General features: G+C 33.3%; 2 long non-coding RNA genes across 2 annotated transcripts; one reads left to right on the top strand and one right to left on the bottom strand.

Annotated features, from left to right (window-relative positions):
* Nucleotides 1–12,895: 12,895 nt before the first annotated feature.
* Nucleotides 12,896–16,472, bottom strand: LOC139973038 (uncharacterized). The gene is made up of 3 exons (XR_011795120.1): nucleotides 16,323–16,472; nucleotides 14,272–14,376; nucleotides 12,896–13,434 (listed from the first exon to the last, which is right to left on the bottom strand). It is a non-coding gene; the product is annotated as an uncharacterized lncRNA (long non-coding RNA).
* Nucleotides 16,473–18,441: 1,969 nt separating this feature from the next.
* Nucleotides 18,442–21,858, top strand: LOC139973477 (uncharacterized). Its single transcript, XR_011795226.1, has 3 exons — nucleotides 18,442–18,580; nucleotides 19,481–19,597; nucleotides 21,338–21,858. It is a non-coding gene; the product is annotated as an uncharacterized lncRNA (long non-coding RNA).
* The last annotated feature ends 1,811 nt before the right edge of the window (nucleotides 21,859–23,669 follow it).

Below are 23,669 nucleotides of genomic sequence, written 5' to 3' on the forward strand. Positions count from 1 at the left end.
TTAAAATATAGTTAAACTAATATATGGATATCTGAGGCTTACAAGAATGATAAATGACAAAATGACGAAATGACCAAATGACCAAATGACCAAATGACCAAATGACCAAATGACCAAATGACCCAATGACCCAATGACCAAATGACAAATTGACCAAATGACCAAATGACCAAATGACCCAATGACCCAATGACCAAATGACAAATTGACCAATTGACCAATTGACCAAATGACCAAATGACCAAATGACCAAATGACCAAATGACCAAATGACCAAATGACCAAATGACCAAATGACCAATGACAAAATGACCAATGACAAAATGACCAAATGACCAAATGACCAAATGACAAAATGGCAAAATGACCAAATGACCAAATGACCAAATGACCAAATGACCAAATGACCAAATGATCAAATGACCAAATGACCAAATGACCAAATGACCAAATGACCAAATGACCAAATGACCAAATGACCAAATGACCAAATGACCAAATGACCAAATGACCAAATGACCAAATGACCAAATGACCAAATGACCAAATGACCAAATGACCAAATGACCAAATGACCAAATGACCAAATGACCAAATGACCAAATGACCAAATGACCAAATGACCAAATGACCAAATGACCAAATGACCAAATGACAAAATGACAAAATGACAAAATGACAAAATGACAAAATGACAAAATGACAAAATGACAAAATAGTGAATATATGATTAATATATTTGGTTAACAATAGTAACGAATAGTTTAACTAACTAATGAATATCTGTGGCATACTATATTCTGAATAGTTAAACTAAAGGATTAATATATGTTATATGTGGCTTACAATACCCACAAATAGTTAAACTTACAATATAAATGATTAATTAAACTTTCTTACGAATATCTGTGGTTTACACTAGTAACTAATAGATAAACTTAATTATGAATATCTGTGGCTTACAATACTCGAAAGTAATTAAACTTAAATTATAAATATCTGTGGCTTAAATAGTAACGAATAGTTAAACTTATAAATATAATAATTTATGAATATAAACATTATGAAAATATGTGGCTTACAATAGTAACACATATTTAAACTTACTTATGAATATCTGTGGCTTACAACGCTAAAGGAATAGTTGAACTTAATTACGAATATATGTGGCTTGCAATATACCTACGAATAGTAAAACTAAATTATGAATATATTTGGCTTAGGAATAGTTGAACTTACTTATGAATATCTGTCGCTTACAATATTTATGAATAGTTAAACTTACTTATGGATATCTGTGGCTTAAATAACATACGAATAGTTAAACTTACTTATGAATATCTGTGGTTTATAATACTTATATAAGTGGCTTACAATATACTACGAATAGCTAAACTAAATTATGAATATATTTGGCTTAGGAATAGTTGAACTTACTTATGAATATCTGTCGCTTACAATATTTATGAATAGTTAAACTTACTTATGGATATCTGTGGCTTAAATAACATACGAATAGTTAAACTTACTTATGAATATCTGTGGTTTATAATACTTATATAAGTGGCTTACAATATACTACGAATAGCTAAACTAAATTATGAATATATTTGGCTTACAATGCTAAAGGAATAGTTAAACTTACTAATGAATATCTGTCGCTTACAATATTTATGAATAGTTAAACTGATTTATGAATATATGTGGCTAAAATGACATACGAATAGTTAAACTTACTTATAAATATATGTGGCTTATAATACTTACAAATAGTTGAGCTTACTTATGCATATATTTGGCGCAAAATACTTGTGAATGGTTTAACTTAGTTAGGAATATATTTGGCTTACAATACTTACGAATAGTAAAACTTTCTTATGTATATATGTGGCTTACAATACTAACGAATAGTAACACTTACTTATGAATAGCTGTCGCTAACAATACTAAAGGAATAGTTAAACTTATTTATCAATATCTGTCGATTACAATACTTATGAATGGTTTAACATTATTATGAATATAGGTGACTTACAATATAGCAAAGTATAGTTAAACCCACTTATAAATATAAGTGGCTTACAAAAATAACAAATAGTTAATATCACCTATAAATATATGTGGCTTGAAAGACTTAGGAATAGTTAAACTTACTTATGAATATCTGTCGCTTACAATACTTAGGATGAGTAAACTTAATTATGAATATCTGTGCCTTAAAATACCTATGAATAGTTAAACTTACTTATGGATATCTGTGGCCTTAAATATCTACGAATAGTTAAACTTACTAATGAATATATGTGGCTTACAATACTTGCAAATAGTTTAACTTACTTATGAATATCTTTCGCTTACATTACTAAGGATGAGTTAAACTTAATTATGAATATCTGTGGCTTAAAATACCTACGAATTGGTAAACTTACTCTTGAATAAATGTGGCCTACAATTCTTACGAATAGTTTAACTTACTTATGAATGTATGTGGCTTAAAATCCTTAGGAGAAGTTAAACATACTTATGAATATTTGTGGCTTACAATACTTAGAGAAATAGTTGAACTAACTTATGAATATCTGTTGCTTAAGTTACCTACGAATAGTTAAACTTATGAATATCTGTGGCTTACAATATACCTACAAATAGTTTAACTCATTTATGCATATATTTGGCTTATTATACTTATGAATGGTTAACTTACTAATAAATTTATGTGGCTTTCAATAGTTACGAAAAGTTCAACTTACTTATGAATATCTGTGGCTTACAATATACCTACGAATAGTTTAACTTACTTATGCATACATTGGCACACAATACTTGTGAATGGTTTAACTTACTAAGGAATATCTTTGGCTTACGGTACTTACGAATAGTTAAAATTACTTATAGTTTTTTTTTCACTTATAAATATTATAATAAATATTATAATATTATTGTATTATTAATATTATAATTATATAATTCATTTATAAATATATCAGGCTTAGAATGCTTACGAATAGTTCAACTTACTTATAAATATATGTGGCTTAAAATACTTACACATAGTTAAACTTACTTATGTATATTTGTGCCTTAAAATACCTAAGAATAGTTTAACTTACGAAAGAATATCTGTGGCTTACAATACTTAGAAATAGTTAAAATTTCTTAATATGTATACCTGTTGTAATGTTTCGTAGCATGGTAGCACGGTAGCTCGGTAACATGGTTACATGGTAGCATGGTATCATGGCAGCTTGCTAGCAATGTAGCAATGTAGCATGGAAACATGGTTCAATGGTAGCATGTCAGCATGGTAGCAATGTAGCATGGCAGCATGGTAACATGGTAGCAAAGTAGCATGGTAGGATGAATATCTGTGAATAACACTACTTAGGAATGGTTAAACTGAATTATGTATATCCGTGGCTTACAATAGTAACGAATAGTTAAAGATACTTATGAATATCTGTTGTGTACCTTACTTACAAATAGTTAACTTACTTATGAATATATGTGGCTTACATTAATTACGAATATTTAAACTGACGTACGAATATTTAAACTGACGTAAGAATATATGTGGCTTACAATGCTTACAAATAGTTTACTTTACTTATGAATATTTGTGGCTTAGAACACTTACGTATAGTTAAACTTACTTATTAATATATGTGGCTAACAATACTAAAGGAATAGTTAAACTTACTTCTGAATATCTGTCGCCTACAATACACAAGTAATAGTTACAATTAATTATGAATAAAGGTGGCTTACAATATATCTACGAATAGTTAAACTTACTAATGAATATATGTGGCTTACAATACTTGCAAATAGTTTAACTTACTTATGAATACCTTTCGCTTACATTACTAAGGATGAGTTAAACTTAATTATGAATATCTGTGGCTTAAAATACCTACGAATTGGTAAACTTACTCTTGAATAAATGTGGCCTACAATTCTTACGAATAGTTTAACTTACTTATGAATGTATGTGGCTTAAAATCCTTAGGAGAAGTTAAACATACTTATGAATATTTGTGGCTTACAATACTTAGAGAAATAGTTGAACTAACTTATGAATATCTGTTGCTTAAGTTACCTACGAATAGTTAAACTTATGAATATCTGTGGCTTACAATATACCTACAAATAGTTTAACTCATTTATGCATATATTTGGCTTATTATACTTATGAATGGTTAACTTACTAATAAATTTATGTGGCTTTCAATAGTTACGAAAAGTTCAACTTACTTATGAATATCTGTGGCTTACAATATACCTACGAATAGTTTAACTTACTTATGCATACATTGGCACACAATACTTGTGAATGGTTTAACTTACTAAGGAATATCTTTGGCTTACGGTACTTACGAATAGTTAAAATTACTTATAGTTTTTTTTTCACTTATAAATATTATAATAAATATTATAATATTATTGTATTATTAATATTATAATTATATAATTCATTTATAAATATATCAGGCTTAGAATGCTTACGAATAGTTCAACTTACTTATAAATATATGTGGCTTAAAATACTTACACATAGTTAAACTTACTTATGTATATTTGTGCCTTAAAATACCTAAGAATAGTTTAACTTACGAAAGAATATCTGTGGCTTACAATACTTAGAAATAGTTAAAATTTCTTAATATGTATACCTGTTGTAATGTTTCGTAGCATGGTAGCACGGTAGCTCGGTAACATGGTTACATGGTAGCATGGTATCATGGCAGCTTGCTAGCAATGTAGCAATGTAGCATGGAAACATGGTTCAATGGTAGCATGTCAGCATGGTAGCAATGTAGCATGGCAGCATGGTAACATGGTAGCAAAGTAGCATGGTAGGATGAATATCTGTGAATAACACTACTTAGGAATGGTTAAACTGAATTATGTATATCCGTGGCTTACAATAGTAACGAATAGTTAAAGATACTTATGAATATCTGTTGTGTACCTTACTTACAAATAGTTAACTTACTTATGAATATATGTGGCTTACATTAATTACGAATATTTAAACTGACGTACGAATATTTAAACTGACGTAAGAATATATGTGGCTTACAATGCTTACAAATAGTTTACTTTACTTATGAATATTTGTGGCTTAGAACACTTACGTATAGTTAAACTTACTTATTAATATATGTGGCTAACAATACTAAAGGAATAGTTAAACTTACTTCTGAATATCTGTCGCCTACAATACACAAGTAATAGTTACAATTAATTATGAATAAAGGTGGCTTACAATATATCTAAGAATAGTTCAACTTACTAATGAATATCTGTGGCTTACAATGCTAAAGGAATAGTTAAACTTACTTATGAATATCTGTCGCTTACAATACTTAGGAATAGTTTAATTTACTTATGGGTATATGTAGCTAGCAATACTAAAGGAATCGTGAAACATACTCATTAATATCTGTGGCTTACAATACTTAAGAATAGCTAAAATTAATTATGAATATCTGTGGCTTACACTACTTAGGAATAGTTAATCTTAATTATGAATAGAGGTGAATTACAATATACCTACGAATAGTTAAACTTACTTATGAATATCTTTGGCTTACAATAGGAACGATAGTTAAACTTACTTATGAATATCTGTGGCCCACAATCGTAACGAATAGTTAAATTCACTTAAACATATATGTGGCTTTAAATACCTACGAATAGTTTAACTTACTTATGAATATATGTGGCTTACTATACATACAAGTAGTTCAACTTACTTATGTATTTCTGTGGCTTGCATTACTTACGAGTAGTTAAATTTAACAATGAATATCTGTGGCTTAAAATACTTACGAATAGTTCAACTTACTTATGAATATATGTGGCTTACAATAGTAACGAATAGTTAAACTAAATTATAGTTAAACTATAATATAGTTGAACTAAATCATGAACATCTGACATTTACATAAAATGGTAAAAGGGTGAAAGAGTAAAAGAGTAAAAGGGTAAAATGGTAAAATGGTAAAAGGGTAAAATGGTAAAATGGTAAAATGGTAAACGGTAAGTGGTAAAATGGTAAAACGGTAAAACGGTAAAACGGTAAAATGGTAAAACGGTAAAATGGTAAAACGGTAGAACGGTAAAACGGTAAAACGGTAAAACGGTAAAACGGTAAAACGGTAAAACGGTAAAATGGTAAAATGGTAAAATGGTAAAATGGTAAAATGGTAAAATGGTAAAATGGTAATATGGTAAAATGGTAAAATGGTAGAATGGTAAAATGGTAAAATGGTAAAATGGTAAAATGGTAAAACGGTAAAATGGTAAAATGGTAAAATGGTAAAATGATAAAATGGTAAAATGGTGAAATGGTAAAATGGTAAAATGGTAAAATGGTAAAATAGTAAAATGGTTAAATGGTAACATGGTAAAATGGTAAAATGGTAAAATGGTTAAATGGTAACATGGTAACATGGTAAAATCCTAAAATGGTAAAATGGTAAAATGGTTAAATGGTAAAAGGGTAAAATGGTAAAATGGTAAAATGGTAAACGGTAAGTGGTAAAATGGTAAAACGGTAAAACGGTAAAACGGTAAAATGGTAAAACGGTAAAATGGTAAAACGGTAGAACGGTAAAACGGTAAAACGGTAAAACGGTAAAACGGTAAAACGGTAAAACGGTAAAATGGTAAAATGGTAAAATGGTAAAATGGTAAAATGGTAAAATGGTAAAATGGTAATATGGTAAAATGGTAAAATGGTAGAATGGTAAAATGGTAAAATGGTAAAATGGTAAAATGGTAAAACGGTAAAATGGTAAAATGGTAAAATGGTAAAATGATAAAATGGTAAAATGGTGAAATGGTAAAATGGTAAAATGGTAAAATGGTAAAATAGTAAAATGGTTAAATGGTAACATGGTAAAATGGTAAAATGGTAAAATGGTTAAATGGTAACATGGTAACATGGTAAAATCCTAAAATGGTAAAATGGTAAAATGGTTAAATGGTAAAATGGTAAAATGGTAACATGGTAAAATGGTAAAATGGTTAAATGGTAACATGGTAAAATCCTAAAATGGTAAAATGGTAAAATGGTTAAATGGTAAAATGGTAAAATGGTAACATGGTAAAATGGTAAAATGGTAACATAGTAACATGGTAAAATGGTAAAATGGTAAAATGGTAAAATGGTAAAATGGTAAAATGGTAAAATGGTACAATGTTAAAATGGTAAAATGGTAAAATGGTAACATGGTAAATTCCTAAAATGGTAAAATGGTAAAATGATAACATGGGAAAATCCTAAAATGGTAAAATGGTAAAATGGTAACATGGTAACATGGTAACATGGTAACATGGTAAAATGGTAAAACGGTAAAACGGTAAAACGGTAAAACGGTAAAACGGTAAAACGGTAAAATGGTAAAATGGTAAAATGGTAAAATGGTAAAATGGTAAAATGGTAAAATGGTAAAACGGTAAAACGGTAAAACGGTAAAACGGTAAAACGGTAAAACGGTAAAACGGTAAAACGGTAAAACGGTAAAACGGTAAAACGGTAAAACGGTAAAACGGTAAAACGGTAAAACGGTAAAACGGTAAAACGGTAAAACGGTAAAACGGTAAAACGGTAAAACGGTAAAACGGTAAAACGGTAAAACGGTAAAACGGTAAAACGGTAAAACGGTAAAACGGTAAAACGGTAAAACGGTAAAACGGTAAAACGGTAAAACGGTAAAACGGTAAAACGGTAAAACGGTAAAACGGTAAAACGGTAAAACGGTAAAACGGTAAAACGGTAAAACGGTAAAACGGTAAAACGGTAAAACGGTAAAACGGTAAAACGGTAAAATTGTAAAATTGTAAAATGGTAAAATGATAAAATGGTAAAATAGTTAAATGGTAAAATTGTAAAATGATAAAATGGTAAAATGGTGAAATGGTAAAATGGTAAAATGGTAACATGGTAACATGGTGAAATGGTAAAATTGTAAAATGGTAACATGGTAACATGGTAAAATCCTAAAATGGTAAAATGGTAAAATGATAAAATGGTAAAATGGTAAAATAGTAAAATAGTAACATGGTAAAATTGTAAAATTGTAAAATTGTAAAAGGGTAAAATGGTAAAATGGTTAAATGGTAAAATTGTTAAATTGTAAAATGGTTAAACGGTAAAATGGTTAAATGGTAAAATGGTAAAATGGTAAATTGGTAAAACGGTAAAAGGCTAAAAGGGATGAATGGTAAAATGGTACAATTGTAAAATGGAAAAGTGGTAAGATGATAAATGGTAAAATGTCGAAATGGTAAAATGGTGAATAGATGATAAATACATGTGGCCTACAATAGTAACGAAAAGTTAAACTAACTTATGAATATCTGTGGCCTACAACAATAACAAATTGTTCAACTTATTTATGAATATCTGTGGCTTACAATACTTGAAAGTAATTTAACTTAATTATGGATATCTGTGGCTTACAATAGTAACGAATAGTTAAACTTACTTATGAATATCTTTGGCTTAAATTGTAACGAATAGTTACTAAATTATGAATATCTGTGGCTTACAACACTAACAAATAGTTAAACTTACTTATGAATATCTGTGGCTTACAATACTTATAAGTAATTAAACTTACATTTGTATATTTATGGCTTAATATACCTACGAATAGTTAAACTTACTTATGAATATATTTGGCTTACAACACTAACAAATAGTTCAACTTAATTATGAATATCCGTGCCTTAAAATACTTATAAGTAAATAAACTTACCTAATTATATCTATCATATATGTGGCTTACAATACTTAGGAAATAGTTGAACTAACTTATGAATATCTGTTGCATAAGTTACCTACGAATAGTTACTTATAAATAAACTTACTTATAAATATATATGGCTTTAAATACCTACGAATAGTTAAGCTTACTTATGAATATCTGTGGCTTACAATAGTAACGAAAAGATCAACTAAATGATAAATATCGTGGCTTAAAATACTTACAAATAGTTCAACACACTTATGTTTCTGTGGCTTACTTTCCTTACGAACAGTTAAACTTACTAATGAATATCTGTGACTTACAATACTTACTAATAGTTCAACTTATTTATGACTATCTGTGGCTCAAAACAATAAAGGATTGTTAAACTTATTTATGTATATCTCTGGCTTACGATACGTACATTACGAGTGATTCAATTTAATAATCAATATATGTGGCTTAAAATACCTACGAATGGTTAAACTTATGAATTTCTGTGGCTTAAAATACCTAGGAATAGCAAACTTACTTATGAATATCTGTGGCTTACAATAGTAATTAATAGTAAAACTTACTTATGAATATCTGTGGCTTACAATAGTAACAAATAGTTTAACTTACTGATTAATATCTGTGGCTTACAATACTTGAAAGTAATTAAATTTAGTTATTAATATATGTGGCTTAAAATACTAACGAATAGTTAAACTCACTTATGAATATCTGTGGCTTAAATAGTAACGAAGAGATAAACTAAATTATGAATATCTTTGGCTTACAGTACTAATGAATACGTTAACTTAGTTATGAATATCTTTGGCTTTCAATAGTTATAATATCTGTGGCTAACAACACTAACAAATAGTTCAACTTACTTTGAATATCATACTTATAAGTAATTAAATTTACTTATGAATATCTGTGGCTTACAACATTAACAAATAGTTAAACTTACTTATGAATACCTGTCGCTTACAATACTAAAAGAATAGTTAAACTTATTTATCAATATCTGTCAATTACAATACTGATGAATGGTTAAATATTATTATGATTATAGGTGACTTACAATATACCAAAGAATAGTTAAACTCACTTATAAATATATGTGGCTTACAAAAGTAACAAATAGTTAATATCACTTATAAATATATGTGGCTTGAAAGACTTAGGAATAGTTAAACTTACTTATGAATATCTGTGTCCACAATACTAAGGATGAGTAAACTTAATTATGAATATCTGTCGCTTACAATACTGAGGACGACTTAAACTTACTTATGAATATCTGTCGCTTACATTACTAAGGATGAGGTAAACTTAATTATGAATATCTGTGGCTTAAAATACCTACGAATAGCTAAACTTACTTATGAATATATGTGGCTTACAATTCTTACGAATAGTTTAACTTATGAATGTATGTGGCTTAAAATCCTTAGGAGAGGTTAAACATACGTATGAATATATGTGGCTTACAATACCTACGAATAGTTAAACTAACTGATGCATATATGTGGCTTACAATACTTAGGAAATAGTTGAACTAACTTATGAATATCTGTTGCTTAAGTTACCTACGAATAGTTAAACTTACTTATTGATATCTGTGGCTTAAAATATCTACGAATAGTTTAACTAACTAATGAATATATGTCGCTTACAATACTTAGGAATAGTTTAACTTACTTATGAATATCTTTCGCTTACAATACTTAGGAATAGTTAAACTTACTTATGATTATCTGTCGCTTACAATACAGGGGATGACTTAAAATTAATACCTACGAATAGCTAAACTTACTTATGAATATATGTGGCTTACAATTCTTACGAATAGTTTAACTTATGAATGTATGTGGCTTAAAATCCTTTGGAGAAGTTAAACATACTTATGAATATATGTGGCTTACAATACCTAGGAATAGTTAAACTAGCTGATGCATATATGTGGCTTACAATACTTAGGAAATAGTTGAACTAACTTATGAATATCTGTTGCTTAAGTTACCTACGAATAGTTAAACATACTTATGAATATCTGTGGCTTACAATATACCTACAAATAGTTTAACTCATTTATGCATATATTTGGCTTATTATACGTATAAATGGTTAAACTTACTTATAAATATATGTGGCTTACAATAGTTACGAAAAGCTCAACCTACTTATGAACATCTGTGGCTAACAATATACCTACGAATAGTTTAACTTACTTATGCATACATTGGCGCACAATACTTGTGAAGGGTTTAAGTTACTAAGGAATATCTTTGGCTTACGATACTAACGAATAGTTAAAATTACTTATGAATATCTTTGGCTTAGAATACCTACGAATAGATAAACTAATTCATGAATATCTGTGGTTTACTTTACTTCCGAATAGTTAAGTTCACTTATTAATATATGAGGCTTAAAATACTTACGAATAGTTTAACTTACTTATTCATATATTAGGCTTTTAATACTTAAGAATGATTAAACTTACTTATGAATATATGTGGCTTACAATACTTACGAATAGTTCAACTTACTTATAAACATATGTGGCTTACAATATACCTAAACAATTAGTTGAACTTACCTATGTATATTTGTGGCCTAAAATACCTAAGAATAGTTAAACTTACGTATGAATATATGTTGCTTACAATACTAAGGAATAGTTAAAATTACTTAATATAGATACCTGTTGTATTGTCCCGTAGCATGGTAGCATGGTAGCATCCTAGCACGGTAGCTCGGTAGCATGGTAGAAATATAGCAAGGTTGCCTTGTTACATGGTATCATAGCATGGCAGAATCGGAGCAATGTAGCATGGTAGTAAATTAACAAGGTAGCATGGTATCATGGTAGGATGAATATCTGTGACTACAATACTGAGGAGTGTTTCAACTTAATTAAGTATATCTGAGGCTTAAAATACCAAAGAATAGTTAAACTTACTATGAATATCTGTGGCTTACAATAGTAACGAATAGTTAAACTTACTTATGAATATCTGTTGTTTACCTTACCTACGAAAAGTTAAATTCCTTTATAAATATATGTGGCTTACAATAGTCTTGAACAATTAAACTTACGTAAGAATATATGTAGCTTACAATACTTACAAATAGTTAAACTTACTTATGAATACTTGTGGCTTAGAATACTCACGTATAGTTAAACTTAATTAAGTATATCTGTGGCTTAAAATACCAAAGAATAGTTAAACTTACTTATGAATATCTGTGGCTTACAATAGTAACGAATAGTTAAACTTACTTATGAATATATGTGGCTTAGACATTTACGTATAGTTAAACTTGATTATGAATACTTGTGGCTTTCAATACTTACAAATAGTTAAACTTACTAATGTATATATGAGACATAAAATACTAACGAATAGTTAAACTTACTTATGCATATATGTGGCTAACAATACTAACGAATAGGATGAAATGGTGATGGAATTGGTGATAAAAAAAGAGTGAAGAAATGGTGATGAAATGGTGATGAATTGGTGATAAAAAATGGTGATGGAAATGGTGATGGTAATGGTGATGGATGGTGATAAAATGGTTATGAATTGGTTATGAATTGGTGATGAAATGGTGATGAAATGGTGATGAAATGTTGATAAAATGGTGATTAAATGGTGATGAAATGGTGATGAAAAGGTGATGAAATGGTGATGAAATGGTAATAAAATGGCGATAAAATGGTGATAAATTGGTGATAAAATTTTGATAAAATAGTGGTAAAACTGTGATCAAATGGTGATCAAATGGTGATAAAATGGTGATCAAATTGTGATCAAATGATGATAAAATGTGATTAAATAAAATGATGATAAAATGGTAAAATGATAAATGGTGATGAAAATGGTGATAAAATGGTGATAAAATTGAAAAACTATAAAATAACCAACAAATTGGTGATAACAAAAATGGTGATAAAAAAATGGTGATAAAAAAATGGTGATGGAAATTGCGATGGAAATGGTGATGGAAATGGTGATGGAAATAGTGATGGAACTGTGATGGAAATGGTGATGAAAATGGTGATAAACTTGGAAAACTATAAAATAACCAAAAAATTAGTGATAACAAAAATGGTGATAAAAAAATGGTGATGGAAATTGCGATGGAAATGGTGATGGAAATGGTGATGGAAATAGTGATGGAACTGTGATGGAAATGGTGATGAAAAGTTGATGAAATGGTGATAAAGAAATGGTCATAACAAATATGGTGATAACAAATATGGTGATAACAAATATGGTGACAAAAATGGTAATGCAATATGCAATATTTTATTCAAAACACTCTGCAAATTGAAATAAAAACATATAATAAACTCATTGCAATACAAACACATGCGTTATTACTCTTTTGCTCGTGGCAAGAGGCTGGGCGGTAGCTGGTGGAACTTGGTTGGTGGTGGATTTTGTTATTAACATCTATAAATATATAAACTAAAAAAGAACATTAGTTTAAACACTCTTCAAATCGGCATAAAATATATAGTAAAATCATTGCAGTACCAACACACATACGTTATTACTCTTTGGCTCGTGGCAAAAGGCTGGGCGGTAGCTGGAAGCTGGTGGAATGTGGTTGGTGATGATATTTGTTAGTTGGTTGCTGGAGACGTCTGGAACATCTATAAATTTATAAACTGAAAAGAACAATCAGGCATTTTATTTTAGTTTAAACATTCTTCAAATCGGCATAAAAAATATATAGTAAAATCATTGCAATACCAACACACATACGTTATTACTCTTTTGCTCGTGGCAAAAGGCTGGGGGAAGGTAGCTGGTGGAAGGTGGTGGTATTTGTTATTTGGTGGCTGGAGTGGTCTGGAACATCTATAAAATATAAACTAGAGAGAACAATCATGCATTTCTTTACCAAATCTGCATAAATATATGTATTAACATCATTGCAATACAAATTACAAATATCAATTACAAATATCAGTGGCGGAGCGTCCATACAGTCAGGGGGAGGATGCCCCCCCCCCCCCCCGACGGACTCAAATGGACTGCTGGCGCCCTTTTCAGCTCTTTACCACTTTTTACTTATTCTAGATTATTGACTTTTTTATTGCGCTCTCATCTACTTATTGATATTTGTCACATTTTGTTGGTGTAATTTCCGATGACACCTATTTATTCTTCGTTTATCTGCAAATTAGCCAGGCCCGGAAAGGGTCATTTCCGGCGATCTAGTGAGCATCTTTACTCAATTTTTTTTTTTGTGCGATACGCGCCAAGCAGTGGTGGAGCTCCGCTTAGTGTCGAAAGCGCCCCTACAGACCATTCACGCCCTTCCTGACCAATACCTCTAGCTCCGCCACTGACAAATACACATACTTTATTATTTTTTTGCTTGTGGCAAAAGGGCTGGTGGCTGTTGGCTGGTGGCATGTGGCTAGTGGATGATGGAAAACCTGTAACACCTGCAATATATAAACTAGAAATGAGCAATTAAAACTTTTTTCAATTCATACCAGTACTACACCATTTTTGGTTCTTCTTCTGTTTAGTTCATATCATGGTCTCTTTCGTTCTTTGGTGTATCTGTCGTCTTGGTCCTAGTCCGCGTTGCCATCATTCTAGAAGCAAACCAGAAAAGTTGTACATGAAGTTTCTCTTTAATTTTAGTTCGAGTATGTCCTAAATTTAAACTGCAATATTCGTAATAATGCTGGTTGCTAAATGAGGGAAATCCTTGCGGTTTCCTGGTACCAGCAGACGTATCCAAAAAAGAAAGTTCCATCAAATAAGAAACGTTCTAGAACGTACCGTCAAAAATTTCATCTTCAAGTAAATATATTGACATTTTGCAGCAAAAGGAGAAATTTCTTAAGTGTAATAAGTGAGGAAATTAACTTTGTGCTGCAAACGCCAACATTACTATTTATCAAATGTTACCCACTTCAACATTTGGAAACAAAAAGATAACTTATGCTCACATCAGAAATTCATCATTACCACGGACAATTTGCAGCAAAACTTGATGACGTCATTTCAACATATTCAACAAAAGGTTTGATTACGCTTCCATCAGAATGCTATCCGTTCAGCATTTTGCAGCAATTATCCAGAAAAGGATCTTAATATTTTGACGGCACCTTTACTTGTTCATAGGTTACTACAACTGGATTAATCGACAGTAACTGTTAACATTTGGTTTCTTGTCATAACATATATAGACGTATGCTTAACCGCATGAAAAAGTATGGTAAAAGATAACATGTTTTTCGTATTAAATATGAATGGTACATCAATTAGTAGTTGAGCATTTTAGCTAGAGTTTTTACTACTCTATTAAAGAAGACAATAACTCTAAAATCATTCTTGGTTCATATGATATATGCCATGCATAACTTCTTTAAACATCTAAGAAAAATCTTATTTCATTTAGGAGATATGGTATAGATTTAATGCTTCTTTACACACAAGGCTGGATAACTAACCAAGTTTACATATGACATCATATAGCCACATGTGATTCATTGTTCTTCTATTGTCCTTTACTAATTACATAATTACATCTGTTATGTTTGCATAAATGATTGCTTTTGTGTAAATTTGTTTTTGAACAAATGCTGAATCTCAAATATTGAACCTCTTTAACACGATCAACAGCTAGTTTACCTAGGGATTGTGTCGAAAGAAAACCAAAGAGAAAGTATGAATGAAGAGAATCCAAGACAGAGATGGAACAAACACCATGGAAGTACAGGGATGTGCCCACACTGGGCGGCACTGGGTGGCCCCGCCCAGCACTAAAAATTACCGCCCAGCACTGCAGTCTTAAAAATCGTGAATCCCGCCCAGCACTACTTTCATCTAAAATCCCGATATTCCTTACATTATGTTCAACATAAATTGGCCCTGGTCTATGCCAAAATCATACAGACTAATAATGCATCAGTTACGCATGCGAGAAACATTACTTACGGCTCTAACTCGGTCCCTTGTAAAATCTCTTTGAAACAAACTAATAACTTTTACCAGGTACGTAATAAATTTCACTAAAAAAAAATAAAAAAGGAAATTTTTAGCAAAACTAGTTCTTGTGTATGTGCTTAAAAAGCTACACAAGTGCTAGCATTTGGCATCTGAGCACCTTCAAAAATCGGGGGGATGGGGACACACCCTCCCCCTTACACCCCTCCCCAGGACTGCGATCAGTATACCCGGCACTCAGAAAATCCTGGGCAGTATATGCTCTACTGACATATTTCTCCCTTTGCATCTTTACAAACAGTAGATCAGGAATATGTGACTATACATTCCTGGATGTAAGCTGATCTTTACTTGCTATAGGCTTATACAGATTAGGCCTACTCTTAGCATTACCATTGAGTAAAGGCCAGCAACGTTGCACTTAAATATCTGACATCATTGCCTTCTGTTTACAGCCATATGGTGTTATAATTATTTTACAGTTAGGCACATTATTAACAATTTCTTTAAGATATGTTGCATTGCTCAGCCAAAACAAAGGAAAAGTAACTTAATTAAGATACTTTATTTAGATTCCTCAACTCACCCTTCACTGCAAAGCAGCCCGCATTCTGTATGCAAAGTCTGTAAACATGGTTACACTGTTTCTCTTCCTAAAGTCTGAATGAATTGAATTTCCCGCCCAGCGCGTCTGTCGCGTGCCTTACCTCATTACTATGGATGTTTTCTAGTCTTGTCTTTCATCGAAGTCAGTCAACTATACATACTAAGCTGTTGGCAGCTAGACCAAGTAACCCCTGAAAGTTCTGCGTTTCTTTTCTTGTGGTTGACTGACTTCGTCTATGGGTATATTTTGGGTTCTACTTCCCAATTACACTTCACTACGGAACTACTTGAGATTGTATAATTGAGGATTAGCTCCAGTGTGTGCTTTGGATTTGGAGAGTGTAGACGTATTTTGCGGCTCTCTCTCTCCTTTGCATGGTTTAACGTTGAGGGTTTTGTTAACAAAACCGTCGCGCTTGAACTATGTGCTTCAGAAAACTTAGTGTTTTGTCAACTTTTGTCTTGCTCTTTAACAAGCCTGTGTTCAATTACGTAACAAAAAATCGCACAGCATTTAAACAATGCTGTCGGGTTATCTTCCGTTCTTCCTATTTAGTCGGTGACAATATCTTCCATTCTTGTCACTTGCAAACGAAGCCTCCAGCTCTGTATAGTCCCCCTCAGCCAAGTAATCTCTTCGTTCGTGTAATGTCTCAGTAGAATCTCAATCAAACTTCAACATATGGTCTCGTTTAATTTTACGAATATATGCACTCCACGCATAGGCGTACGGGACCATTTCGGTTTGGGGGGGGGGGGCGTTCAGAAACTTTTGTGCCCAAAAGTTCCCGTGACACTATCTAAGCGGAGCGCCACCATCAGTTGGCGCGTAGCGTACAAGATTTTTTTTGGCAAAATATGCCTCTCAGGTTGCCGGAAATGGCACTTCTGAGGCCTTGCAAGTTGCATCTAAACATTCTTTATTTTATAATCTCACGTTTAGAAATTTTCACTTCCCAAAAAATTTGGTAAATTAGAAGAAGAAAAATTGGTAAAATCACTTTGAAGGGGAAAATAGGACAGTATATTTTTTAAGCTCCTATTTAGTTACGGTATTTATTATATTAACACAGTACTCAGCTATCACCAGAAAAACATAAATTGTAGGCGGGAAAATGTTGCTGTGTCGGGTAAGACTGCAATTTGTCTTACCATGGAGCTATAAACAGATGTTTATAGCTCCATGGTCTTACAAAAAAGTGTAAAAAATAACAAAGAATATGATAAACCTGTACTTTTAGGCTTGAAGGCACCCCCCCCCCCCACCATCCATGAAGAAGAAAATGTTTCTTATATACACTCATGTCGGGGATGTCCAGGTATACAGTTGACTAGTTCGAAAAAATGTTTGGTGCGGTTTTTTTCACTTCAGAGACTGCTAATCGCCATGCATGCATGTCACTACTATTGTGAGCGGCGTTCCCTGTTAAAATTTTGGGTGATAGTGCAAAAAGCGTGGTAGCCCAGATGAGCTGCGCTTACGGTGGTGTTACACGGAAATATTCGGGCATCATGATGCTAAATAAAGAAAATCATTAGGCCTATATCAATATTAATGTCACAAAACAAATAACACAGAACGCTCTCCACGGAATTGTAGGGCAAAAACATGAAAAAGATTCGGGCAAGATACTGCATATTTATATATATATTTTTTCTCTTCTTAGGCTGCCCGAACTTTCAGGACTTTTGCCCTAATTTCTTGTCCTCTGGAAAAAAAAAATTGGGGGGTAGTCTGCCCCCTGCCCACCCCCCCCCCCGCCTCGTACGCCTATGACTCCACGGCAGTGCTAGATCAAAGAGCTGGATCATTTCTACTAGCGGCAAATGATAATTTTCTCCGCTTCAGACTGAATTTCAGATTGAAACTGAATTGAATATTTCAAGATGAACAGTCGACGTTTCGAGATAAAAAGTCTCCAAATTTCGTTGAAGCCGAAATTTCAGAAACAAAATGTCAGCTGAATTTGAAGTTAAAGTGTCGCCCAATTCCCCCTTCCATGTTTATTTTCTAACCGTGCAAATAGATTACGTCATTGAAACCGTCACTCCTTATTGGTCCAAAGTAGTACCAGTAGTTATTATAGGACAGTATGATACATTGCCGCGATGAGACGAGACGGGAAATAAGGCTGCTAAATGCCGATTATTCGTTCCGAATGAAACAAGGAAGGAAAATCCAGGGAATTCAGAGATTTAGTTGAAACCGGTTGGCATTTATTTTGGAGTTAATATTGAGTATGTTTATAACTTCTTATCAAAAGATATCATACGGAGAGGCGGTTGTACGTACGCGACTTCGGTCGAGCCTACAGAAAATAATAGTATTACTATCAAGATATTACACCTTGCTATATATGACTAGGCCCGTAGTACCACGCCTAGTTATTGCCTATACTATAGGCTTGGCCATAGTTGAGGTAACATTACATATTGAGTAAGGTTGACTAGGTCTAACGTTAGGCCTATACTTATTGCGAACTTGTGAACTAGTACTAGTAGTATAGTTGCGGTAGGGATGTTTGCCTACAAACTAGTGAACTAGCACTAGTAGTAGTAGCACTGGTAGTAGTAGCTAGCACCAGTGGCAGAGCTAGGGGTATTGGTCAAAGGGGGGGGGGGGGGGAGAATGGCTGTAGGGGCACTTTCCACACTATCTAAGAGTGCCACCTCAGGTTGGCGCGGAGCGTACAGACATTTTTTGAGTAAAGATACATCCCAGATCGCCGGAATTGACCCTTTCCTGGCCTTGCTAATTTGCAAATAAATGAAGAATAAATAGGTGTCATCGCCAACAAAATGTGACAAATGTCAATAGGTAGATGAGAGCGCAATTAAAAAGTAAATAAACGCAAACAAGTAAAAAGTGGTATAAAGCTGAAAAAGGCGCCAGCAGTCCATTTGAGTCCGTCAGGGGGGGGGGGGAGCCGCCCCCTGACTGTATGGACGCTCCGCCACTGGCTGGTACGTACTTGCTGTAGGGGGGGGGGGGTTAGGCATACAATTTCAAAGGCAATATTAGTATTAATCGCACTTAATATGCATGGCTTAAACCTAACAATTGCGTAAACAAGTTTGTTACAAATACTATTACTAGGCTGATATCAATATTTTCTTTCATTTATGTTATCACCAAAGATGTGGTACTTGTGGATAAAGAGGATGAAGCAGAGATCAACAAAGATGCTCTTGTACCTCTCATTGAAATGGAGCCAAACACAGCCATCAAAGTGGTAAAGAGAGATGGAATGTGGGGTAAGCGACAATTTAGCTCCAACCTAAACCTATCCAAAATACTCTGTTGACATGAATAATCAGCAGTGTTTCGAAATGTGTGCATAAAAGTTGGGGATGTTCTTTTCGTCAAACACACTAATGAAGTCTCATGTGAAGGATTTCCCCGGTTCCTTCAAATATAAAAGCCCAGTCACATCTCACCGGATTGCAATAACGGAGAGGGAACGAAGACAAAAAATGGCACTCCGTTGATGTACGTTATTATCGTTTAGCATGCGGTTCTCCTCCGTCCGTTTACGTTTCATTACCGGGAGGGTCCGGTTTGTCCGGTGACGATTTTGAACATGCACAAAACTTTGAATGGACATCCACCGAAAACTGTCTCCGTTATTTACTCGTTACTAATCCGTTGAGCTTCCGTTTTATCAGTTTCTCATGCATTTTGTTCGTTCTGTATGCGTTTGGCATACTGTATTTCTCCGTTCGTCTCTGGTTATTGCTATTGCTCACCGGATCATTAACGGACAAAGAACGGATGAAACGTAGAAGTACAGTACCTATACCGTATATTCAACGGACGCTAACGTAGAAATAACGGAAGTGTAAATGAATAGAACTGACAATGAACAGATAGGTAACGGACGTTACACGGAAGAAACGGAAGAACTTAGGCCAGGAAAGTATAACAGACAGACATAGAACGGAGATGCATCGTACCTCCACCATGTCCACTCCAAGCGTCCCATGCCTCATTCTGCTCCTATAACCTCTCCCGTCAACACCTACATCATGGACCCTTCAAAAAGATTCAAGCTTCAGACCGCAGTGTCAGCTTTACAAGCACAGATGCGCATCACTGAAGCCAACATCAAGACCAATGAACTAGTCAAGAAGAGAAGGAAGAGACATGCTCGGCGTAAATGCTGGTCTAGGGCCTTGCTAGGTCCAGAAGACGGCAGTTTGGTCTTTATGACCAACTAATGCAGGAGCTGTGAATGGAAGACCAAAATCTTTCATCAACTTCATGAGGATGCCCCTGATTTTGAGGCACTCCGGAGGCCCAGGTTTTAGACCGTTTCTTCTCCGTTGTTAGTTCGGTATGTCCGTTACTTTTCCGGTACTGCAAAGTTTTGTATGTTCTTTATCCGTTAATTGTCCGTTGGTGTTCATTAGTTCGTATGTTGTTATTCCGTTGTTCATCCGTTGTTCGTCCGTTGCTGTCCGTCCCTTGTATGTTTGTAATCCGTTTTCACCGTTGAACTTCCGGTACGTTGCAATCTCCAGATGCATGCGCGACAACTTTTGCCAACGGAAATAACCGGATAACTGTTATTCGCGAGTACTCTTATCCGTTTGTGTAATCCGGCGAGATGCGACTGGGCCTTAACATTGGAGGTGTTCAAATTGCAGATTCCCCATCAGTTGACAGGAGAGTAATTTTACTTATGAAAGAAGTTTCAACTTTGCTCTGAACGTGGATGATTCTTAAACAATCTTTAACTATCAAACAGGTGGCCTGAACAATTATGGGTTGAAGGGAATCACCTCTTGAAAATTATAAGTGGATTTCCCAAGGTCTTTGAGTACCCCCGGCGAGAATTTCAAACACGCCAGGACTTGGAAGAACAATACTCATATTATGAAAGTTTTGTAGGCCTATAATTTATGTTATGTAAGCTCTGATTATGAACCTAATATATTCATTTCAATTTTCAAGAATACTTGTATTTTGTTTTCCACACGTAATTTAAAACTCAGTCATCTTGGCAGCTCTTCAGAAAGTCATGCTGGTGGTCGCTGTTTTAGCCAATTGTCAACATATCTGAATGCAGAATGCAGGAGTTCGTTGGTAAACATAGCAGTTGCTAACATGATGTACATGGGGAAGTATTTTTTTTTATCATCATGATTTCATATGAATTTGATGTATACAATAACATGTTTGTAAACATTGATATATTGAGACTTGTAACCAGTATATGCTTATGCCCAATTGATATAAAATTTACATGGTCAACCCATGTTAAGGATATTCTGTTCAGGTCAAGTATTAGCAACATGTTCCAATTTTCCTGCTTAAAGGCATGATTGCATTGCAATGAACTTGAAAGCATTTCAATGTACACAGACAGAAGGTACGTATGCAGCTACTGAAGTGAGCTGTATGATGTCAAATTGTAGTTAGCAGCTGCCGAATTAAGATGTAAAATGCATGTTTAGTGGTGAAAAGTACTTTCATTAAGGTAAAACTTGAGCTGTTGACCTCACTGCAATATCGGAATGAACGTTATAGATCTCCTAGTTGAACATACTGCGAGCGGCTGTTGCGAGCTGACACCTTGCCAAACTTTGTCTGTTCAAGGTGAGAATACAGCTTGTCTAATGAACATAATATTACAGTACAGCGAGCGAATTGTAATGGGTCCATATGACAAGATATTAAAGACTTAAGAGATAATTTAGGACTAAACGCTCACAGGTCTTCATGGCAACCGAAGTTAAAACAATAGGTCGAAGATCATTCATGCGTGAGATTATTGGCTTTTTGGGCACAGGGATGATACATGACTGTTTCGAAATAGATCATGGAATGGACTGTGTAGTGAAACACATATTGAAGATATGTAAGTAAATATACCAGCTAACTGTCGACTTGCACAATCTCTAAGCACACGGGGGGATAGATTATAAGGGCCAGCAGCCTTAGATGGAATAATCTTTCTAAAATTATGCCGAACTTCCTCTTTAGTAATCACCGTCAAAAAGGGCACAGAATTTGTGAGAATTAACACATAGGAGGTTGTCAACTCTGGTCGAGAAAATCATGACAATCAAAACGGCTGTAAAATGCATTCAAAGCATTAGCATAATCAATGATTTGAGTCCGTCGGGGGGGGGGGGCATCACCTCAAGCCCTGCTCACTAATTAATGTTCATAATATCACATTGAACATGCATTATCATGTACCCGCTATCTATCAACACCTTCACACAAATTATGATTCAATTCTGAAAATGTTTACATTTGACCCTGTGACCTCATTAATATTCTTGAATTGTGCACCAAAATCAATGGGGCTCTGACTTTCGGTTGCGGAGTTATAAGCATTTGAAGATTTTTACGTTTGACCCTGTGACCTCATTATTGTTTATTAGATGAGCACCAAAATCAATAAGGTTCTTATACTCAGTATGGCGCATAAATGTTTCAAGTATGACTTCAATACATATACTTTTCATTGTCCAGTTACCGTATTGACAAGCTATTTTAGTGAAAATCAACTTAAGCCCCGCCCCTAATAAATATGCATAATATCAACTTGAACATATGTTACCATGTACCCACTATCTACCAACACATTTAAACCAAGTATGAATAAATTCTGACTTTTGGTTGCGGAGTTATTAGCATTTGGAGATTTTCACATTTGACCCTGTGACCTCATTATTCATTAGATGAGCACCAAAATCAATCTACTCACTATGGCGCATCTATGAACCAAGTATAACTTCAATCCAACTTGCCATTCTTGAGTTATCATGTTTACGAACCAAGTGTGTCACATACACACACATACACCCTGCACACACACACACACACAAAATCCCATAAGATATCAACAAAGATGATCCTCTATTACTTTTCGACATTTTTTTTTTTGACGATGATCATTTACAAGTCAGAAATCATGGCTTGTTCTTATCAGTAAACCTGTAAGTTTAAATTTACATATAGTATTTTGTTCACTCCAACGCTTATCCGTGATATTTCAATTGAGGGTATTATATTTAGTTGGAATTTGAATAAACGAAATAGGGTCATCAGAAACATCATCATTTTTTTCCTTTTAACTTTTTTTTTCTGGTTTCAATTTTTCTTGATACATCATTTTTTTAGTTTCGTTCATATCTCGTTCATATCTACTAGAAACGCGAATTGAACGGGTTTTAACTGTGCGGTCATTATGTGTAAACTGTTGGTTAAAGCGATTTTTTTCATTGTTATGACGTCATTTTAAAACTTTTGTAGGATTGGACGGACCTACAGAACATAGAAAGGAAAGACAGCCCAGCAACAACTAAATATCTA

This window comes from Apostichopus japonicus, chromosome 9 (genome assembly GCF_037975245.1).
Source record: "Apostichopus japonicus isolate 1M-3 chromosome 9, ASM3797524v1, whole genome shotgun sequence".
NCBI lineage: Eukaryota > Metazoa > Echinodermata > Holothuroidea > Aspidochirotida > Stichopodidae > Apostichopus > Apostichopus japonicus.